This window comes from Leptonychotes weddellii, chromosome 10, assembly GCF_054177405.1.
Source record: "Leptonychotes weddellii isolate Sample4059 chromosome 10, ASM5417740v2, whole genome shotgun sequence".
NCBI classification, from domain to species: domain Eukaryota; kingdom Metazoa; phylum Chordata; class Mammalia; order Carnivora; family Phocidae; genus Leptonychotes; species Leptonychotes weddellii.
This window is the reverse complement of record NC_138378.1, coordinates 43,202,499-43,210,688: the sequence shown is the minus strand read 5'-3', so window position 1 is coordinate 43,210,688 and position 8,190 is coordinate 43,202,499.

Here is an 8,190-nt window from a genome sequence, read left to right as displayed (position 1 = left end):
CACTTCCACAGCAGAGCTGAGCAAATGGGACAGAGACCACATGCCTGCAGAGCCTAAAGTATTTACTATCTGCCCTTAACAGAAAGAGGCTGCTTCCCCTGACCTGGAGTACGTCCCCAGCACTGCCTCACACGTGTGGGCTCCACGAGTGTACACGGAATAAAGTAGTTCCCAGCGGATCTGTGTGCAGCATGGCAGCTAAGGTGGACTGGGGGGTGGGAGAGGTGGCTGGCCCAGGCACGACTCTTGAAGCTTCTTTAGTATATGTGCTGCCTAAGCGAGCACTCTTGAAGCTTCTTTAAAATTCATTACATCACATCAAGGAAATGCATGGTCAAACCACAGCGGGGTACCCGAACTCACCTGTTAGAATGGTTAGCATTAAAATGACCCGTGAAAGTACCAAGTGTGGGTGAGGATGTGGAGCACTGCTAGTGGGAATGTAAATGGTAATTCACACTGGAAAATGGTTTGGCAGGTTCTTATAAAATAGTTAAACATACACTTACCATATGTCCCAGCTATTCCACTTGTAGGTTCAGGCATACCTCAAAGATATTGTAGGTTTGGTTCCAGACCATAATAAAGTGAATACCGCAATAAAGCAAGTCAAATGAATTGTTTGGTTTCCCAGTGTATATAAAAGTTATGCTTGGGTGCCTGTGTGGCTCAGTGGGTTAAGTGTCTGCCTTCAGCTCAGGTCATGATCCCGGGGTCCTGGGATCGAGCTCCACATCGGGCTCCCTGCTCAGTGGGGAGTCTGCTTCTCCGTCTGCCCCTCCCCCTGCTCGTGCTCTCTCTCTCTCTCAAATAAATAAAATCTTAAAAAAAAAGTTATGCTTACAGGGTGGCACAGTCAGTTAAGCATCCGACTCAAGTGCATGCTCTCTCTCTTAAATAAATAAATAAATAAATATTTAAAAAAAAAGTTATGCTTACACTATACTGTAGTATATTAAGTGTGCAATAGTATTATATCTAAAAAATGTATGTACCTTAATTTAAAAATCAGAGCCATCATCGGAGCTGTCAGTGAGTCAGAATCACTAATCACAGATCACCATAACAAATTTAATAATAATGAAAAAAGTTTGAATTATTCCAAGAATTACCAAAATGTGACATAGAGACACAAAGTGAGCAAATGCTGTTGGAAAAATGGTACCAACAGATTAGCTTGATGCAGGGTTGTCACAAACCTTCAATTAAAAAAAAAATTATCTGTGAAGTGCAATAAAGCAAAGCACAATAAAATGAGGTACACTTGTATTCATCCAAGAGAAATAGAAACATGTCCACAAAACAACTTGTGCAAGAATGTTCACAGAAGTCTTATCATTAAAGTCCCAAACTGGAAACAGCACAGGTGACTGTCAACAGGAAGAGGAGAAAACAAAGTGGAGAATACGGAAATAATGGACTCCTACTCAACAATAAAAAGGAATAAACTGCTGATCCACACATTGATATGAGTGAATCTCACAAACATCTTGAGCCGAAAGCCAGACACAAAAGAGCACATACTGTAGGATTCCATTTATATGAAGTTCTGGAACTGGCGAAAGTACCGTGCTGTGATGGAAATCAGAACTGTGGTCTCCAGGGGCCAAGGGTGGGTGGCTTGTCTCAGGACTTTCTGGGCTGACAGAATAGGGGTATGGGCCCCATGAGTGTATTTGCCAAAATTGTCTGAACTGTATAATTAAGATCTGTACATCCTACGATATGAAAATACCTCAACAAAAATATTCTTAAAGAAATTCAGTAGGTCAGAAGTAAAAGCCCAAACGATCTTCAGTTCCAAACACGGTGCAGCCTTTTGCAAATCCAGGCCTGTAGGAAGCAGTACCAAATTCTAAGATTCATTTTGTACAGAGGAATTTCTGCTGAAGCTTTGAGCCAACTGTGAAGACTCCATGCAAGAGGGAAGTGAAGGAAGTCTTCTTGCATTAAACTTATTTGCTTTGCTGACAGTTTAACCTCACTGTTTGGCTTGGGTGGAGTCCTGGCCAGGCACTCCCATTGAGTAAACAAGAGGATTATTGGCTCCATGAGGAAATTGGAGGGTGGGGAGGGAAGGTCAATGTCCCTATTCTCAGAGGTTTTCAATTCTCCTGCTTTCTTTCAGCCAACCTTTCATTATTCAGTAGGCCGGTGAGAGCTCTTCCCCAGGAGCCCAGAACTTGCAGGACCCAGGGGTTCAACAGGAAGGAGCAGACCTGACTCCTCCCCAGGGAGGGGATTTTCTCTTAGCCCACAAGTTCAAGGGGTGTCCATGATGAGAATGGAAAAAGTCTAAGGGTTGTCTTTCCATTTTGATTCCCTTTGCTCTGCAGAAGCCTTTTAATTTATGTAGCTCCACTTGTTTATTTTGCTTTTGTTGCCTTTGCTTTTGGAATCAGATCCAAAAGATCATGGCCAAGGCCGATGCCAAGGAGCTGACCACCTAGTTTTCTTCTGGGAGTTTTATAGTCTCAGGGCTTCTGTTCAAGTCTTTAACCCACTTTGAGTTAATTTTTGTGTATGGTGAAAGAAAGTGGTCCACTTTCATTCTTTTGCATGTGGCTGTCCAGTTTTCCCAATACCATTTATTGAAAAGACTGTCCTTTCTCCACTGAATATTCATCTCCTTTGTCATAAATTAATTGACCATATAATTGTGGGTTTATTTCTGGGCTCTCTATCCTGTACCATTGATCTTTGTGTTTGTTTTTGTGTCAGTACCATATCATGTGGGAAATAAAGGCAAAAGAATTAAATTTCCTTCCTACTTACAGCCCACTGACAAATCCCTGAAACAGGTAGAGTGACCTTCCTCTGGGAGCTCAGCTGCCTTGATGTTGATGCTAAGGGCAAAAGGCAATCTTAGCCTGACCCCCCCAGGATCCTTTAAGTCTACTTTAACATATAAATTCCTTTGGAAACCTCCTTTATCTCTAACTGCCCCTCCCACCACCACCACCATACATGTTAGCCATCATCCTCCAAGTATATGGCCCACTGATACCATCTGAAGGGTCTCATGACTGAGGGTTTACTAAACAATAATAAATGACCTTTTCCTAACAATAGCTAGCCCCCTCAGGATCCTGGAAACCTTGTTTCCAAAATACCTTGAAGGCTTGTGCTATCCCTAACCCCTCCCAACTTGAAAGTATATAATCAGCCACTCCTCATGACCCCAGTGCAGCCCTTTCTGCCCATGGGTCCTGTCCTTGTGCTTCAATAAAACCATCTTTCTGCAGCGAAGATGACTCAAGAATTCTTTCTTGGCCGTTGGCTCTGAACCCCACCACTTCATACTACATCACCACACTGTTTTGATTACTACAGCTTTGTAATACAGTTTGAAATCAGGGCTTTGTTCTCTTTGTTCTTCTTTCCCAAGATTGCTTTGGTTGTTTGGGATCTTTTGTGTTTCCATACGAATTAGGATTTTTTTTTCTGTGAGGAATTCTGATAGGCATTGCATTGAATCTGTACATTGATCTGGATAGTATGGACATTTTAACAATATTAATTCTTCTAATCCATAAACATGGAATATCTTTCCATTTATTTGTGTTTTCTTCGATTTCTTTCATCAGTGTCTTATAGTTTTCTGTGTACAGGTCTTTCAAAAGCTTTTGCACAGCAAAGGAAATCATCAACACAAAAAGGCAACCTACTGAATGGGCAAAAATATTTGCAAATCATATCTGATAAGGGGTTAATATCCAAAATATATAAAGAAATCATACAACTCAACAGCAAACAAAAGACAAATAATGCAATTAAAAAATACACAGAGGATCTAAATTGACAGTTTCCCAAAGACATATAGATGGCCAACAGACACATAAAAAGGTGCTCAATATCACTCATCATCAGGAAAATGCAAATCAAAACTACAATGAGATATCACCTCACACCTCTCAGAATGGCTATTATCAAAAAGAGAAGAAATAATGAGTTTAGGAGAGAATGTGGAGAAAAAGGAACTCTTGTGCACTCTTGGTAGGAATGCAAACTGGTGCAGCCAATGTGGAAAACAGTATGGGGTTCCTCAAAAAGTTAAAAATAGAACTACCAGATGATCCAGCAATTCTACTTCTGGGTATTTACTGAATAAACAGAGACATTAACTCAAAAAGATATATACACCTCCGTATTTACTGCAGCATTATTTACAGTAGGCAAGATATGGCAACAACCTAAGTGTTCATCAATGGAGGAATGGATAAAGAAGATGTGGTGTGTGTGGTGTCTGTGTCTGTGTGTATACCTTATAATGGATTACTATTCAGCCATAAAAAGAATGGACTCTTACCATTGTGACAATGTGGATGGACCCTGAGGGCATTATGCCAAGTGAAGTAAGTCAGACAGAGAAAGACCATATGATCTCACTTATATGTAGGATCTAAAAAAACAGAACAAACAAACAAAACAAATAAGCCCAAACTCACAGATACAGAGAACAGATAGGTGGTTGTCAGAGGCAGGGGGCAGGGGGTGGGCAAAATGGAAGAGGATGGTCAAAAAATTACAAAATAATCAAATCCTGGAGATGTCATGTACAACATGGTGACTATAGTTAATAATACTGTATTGTTTATTTGAAAGTTGTGAGAGAATAAATCTTAAAAGTCCTCATCACAAGAAAAAAATGTTTAAGAAAAAATATTTCTAACTAAGTATGGTGACAGATCATAACTAGACTTAGTGTGGTGATCATTTTGCAATGTGTACAAATACGAAATCATTATGTTGCACACCGGAAACTCACATAATGTTACATGTCAGTTATACCCACTTAAGGGAAACCTGCTCTTTTAGGCTTTTGCCCTTTTGGAGTTCCCGTCCTCATTTTTTATTTATTTTTATTACTTACTTATTTGGGTTTTTTTTTGAGAGAGGGGGAGAGATGGGTGTGGAGGGGCAGAGGGAAAGAGAGAAACCCAGATTATACACCCAGCATGGAGCCCGATGCAGGGCTCAATCTCACAACCCTGAGACCATGACCTTAGCTAAAATTATGAGTTGGATGCTCAACTGACTGAGCCACCCAGCTGCCTCTCCAGTCCTCTTTTTTTTTTTTTTTTAAAGATTTAATTTGTTTATTTGACAGAGAGAGACACAGCGAGAGAGGGAACACAAGCGAGGGGAGTGGGAGAGGGAGAAGCAGGCTTCCCGAGGAGCAGGGAGCCTGACGCAGGGCTCAATCCCAGGACCCTGGGATCATGACCTGAGCCGAAGGCAGATGCTTAATGACTGAGCCACCCAGGCGCCCCCCAGTCCTCATTTTTTTAAAGGATTTTATTTATTTATTTGACAGAGAGAGACACAGCAAGAAAGGGAACACAAGGAGGGTGAGTGGGAGAGGGAGAAGCAGGCTTCCCGCTGAGCAGAGAGCCTGACGCATGGCTCGATCCCAGGACCCTGGGATCATGACCTGAGCTGAAGGCAGACGCTTAACGACTGACCACCCAGGCACCCCTCCAGTCCTCATTTCTTAAATTGCTGTATTAAGATATAATTTATACACCATAAAGTTACCCATTTAAAAGTGCATGATTCAATGGTCTTTAGTGTATCTGCAGACAAGCACACCCACCAAGATAATCTAAGTTTAGAACCTTCCTACCACCCCCCCAAAACCCTATGCCCAGACCACTCAGCATCTACTCCCGATTCTCTCCCCCTCACCCCAGCTCCGGGCAACCACCAATCTGCTTGCTGTACTATCGAGTTGCCTGTTCTGGACACTGTATATGAACAGAATCATGTAATATAGGATCTCTGTGTCTGGCTTCTTTCACTAACTAGCCTGATGTTTTCAAGGTTCAGCCATGATGCAGCAGATGTCAGTACTTTATTTTTACTGGCAAATAATGTTCCAGTGTATGGAGAGTCCTTAAAACCTCTTCATCCCCAGCAAGCTGAAAGCCCTGGTTTACATTCCCACTTCTCCTTGTTGCTTTAGGACAAGCCCTGTAGCCCCCTGAACTTTGGCATTTTTACTTGCAAAACCATCTGATCCTTAGCTGACCTCCAGATAGATCCGGGAAACCACGAAGCTGGTTTTTTGAGCACCTCACACCTTGGAAGCTGTTTGGAGCCATCCCACTGCCCTGTGTTCCACACCATAAAACGCAGCTCTGGCGCTCTTCTGACCTTGAGAGGCAGGAGGCCATATAGGGGGATGTCTGCTCTGCGCTATGTAAATCCGGAGGCAGACATGCAGATTTACAGAGCTGCACTTAAGCTCTTAAGCGGAAACCTTTATCCACCAATCAGTAACACAGAAAAGTAGGAATCAAATGTCAAAATGTCAAAATTAGATAAAGGGGCAGTTAGGTCTAATTTCTCTTGACTGTGTAACTACTTTTCTAAATATCCGATCAGTACCTGCTCCATGGGCTGCCACAAAGATGGAATCACCCGTGCTTGATGCATAGAAAGCACTCCACAACAAAGGCCACTGTCATTATTTCAACTCAAAATTCAGGGACATTACATGCAAGTATGCTTACCTGGTCATTATGTTTAAGATCATTTTCAAGGCGAATCCAAAGATCTGGAGTGTGAAGAGGCCTTGCAGGTGCCTGATCCTGACCTCCTATCTGGGCAGGAATCTCTTCTTGAGCACCCTTGAGTGCTGACAGGGCAGGGATGCACACGACTAAGACCTTGTCTTCTAGGACATCTTTCCTTGTTACACAGAAACCTGAAAATACTCCCTGTAACTTGTGCCCACATGTCTGAGCTCTGGCCTCTGCAGTAACACAGGCAAGGCCAGGGTCTCACAATCCTCATAATACTGAAGATGCTGTCAGAGTACCATTCACCCTAAAGCCTCTCTCTCCAGGACTGTGCATGTGATTTGTAACAGGAAACAGATTTGGCTTTCATTCCTGCTCCTGGCTCACAGCTCCCCAAACCCTTGGGATTTCCTAAGCATTAAGAGTAATGGGCGCATCTTTTGTTTTAATACTTGGGTCTTTTGTCCCAGGTTCCGTTCAACCACAGCTGAATTTACGTTAATGAGGTGATTTATGGAGAGCCCCTAGGTGACCAAAGGGTGGGGGACAGTTGCCAAGGGGAACCGACTGTGTAATCAGAAGGTTGGAACTTTTAGGGGCGCCTGGGTGGCTCAGTCAGTTGAGTGTCCGACTCTTGGTTTCACCTCAGGTCACGATCTCATGGATTGTGAGATCAAGTCCCGAGTCAGGCTCCACGCTCAGTGGGGAGTCTGCTTGAAGATTCTCTCCCTCTGCCTCCCCCCACCACCTCTGCACTCTCTCTCTAAAATAAATAAATAAATCTTAAAAAAAAAAAAAAAGCAGGTTGGAACTCTCAGCCTCCCCTAACCCTGACCTCTGGGAGGGGAGAGGGGCTGGAGATTGACCTAATCACCAACAGTCAATGACTTAATCAAGCCCACATAATAAAGCCTCTATAAAAATCCCAAGTAGGGGTTTTGAGAGCTTCTGGTTTTTGTTCTAAGATTTTATTTTTAAGTAATCTCTACATGCAATGTGGGGCTGGAATTTACAACCCCGAGATTAAGAGTCACATGCTCTACCAGCAGGGCAGGGCCAGCCAGGCGCCCTGATTCTGGTTTAGTTAACACATGGAGGTGCTAGGAGGGTGGCACGCCCAGAGAGGACATGGAAACTCCAGACTCCTTCTTCCATGTCCTGTCCTATGTGTCTCTTCCATCTAACTGTTCATTTGTATCCTCTGCAATAAATCAACAATAGTAAGTAAATTTTTCTTCTGAATTCTGTGAGCCTCTTCAGCAATTATCAGATCTGAGAAGGGGGTCATGGAAACCACTGACGTAGAGCCAGCTGGTCAGAAGCACAGGTGATAAGCTGGATTTGTGCCTGGTGCCTGAAGTGGGGGTGGGGGCACATGTGTGGTCTGCACTAACTGCAGGTAGACAGTGTCAGGCCACCCAATTGGTGTCACAGCATTGCTGGACCTGGGGTAGACCCTGCATGTCTAGTGTCAGAGGGAGGTAACGAGCTGAGAGGGCTGAGTGGGTAGCAGGGGAGGAGGAGGTTTTTCCTCCGTAAGCATGACCTGACTGCCCCCGCTTCAATCATTCCTCACATCTCGTGCTCCCCAAATAAGTCATGAAAACAGCTTTACTACGCTGCACGTGCCATGTGGCTTCCCTGGGAGACTTCCCGACACTATGAT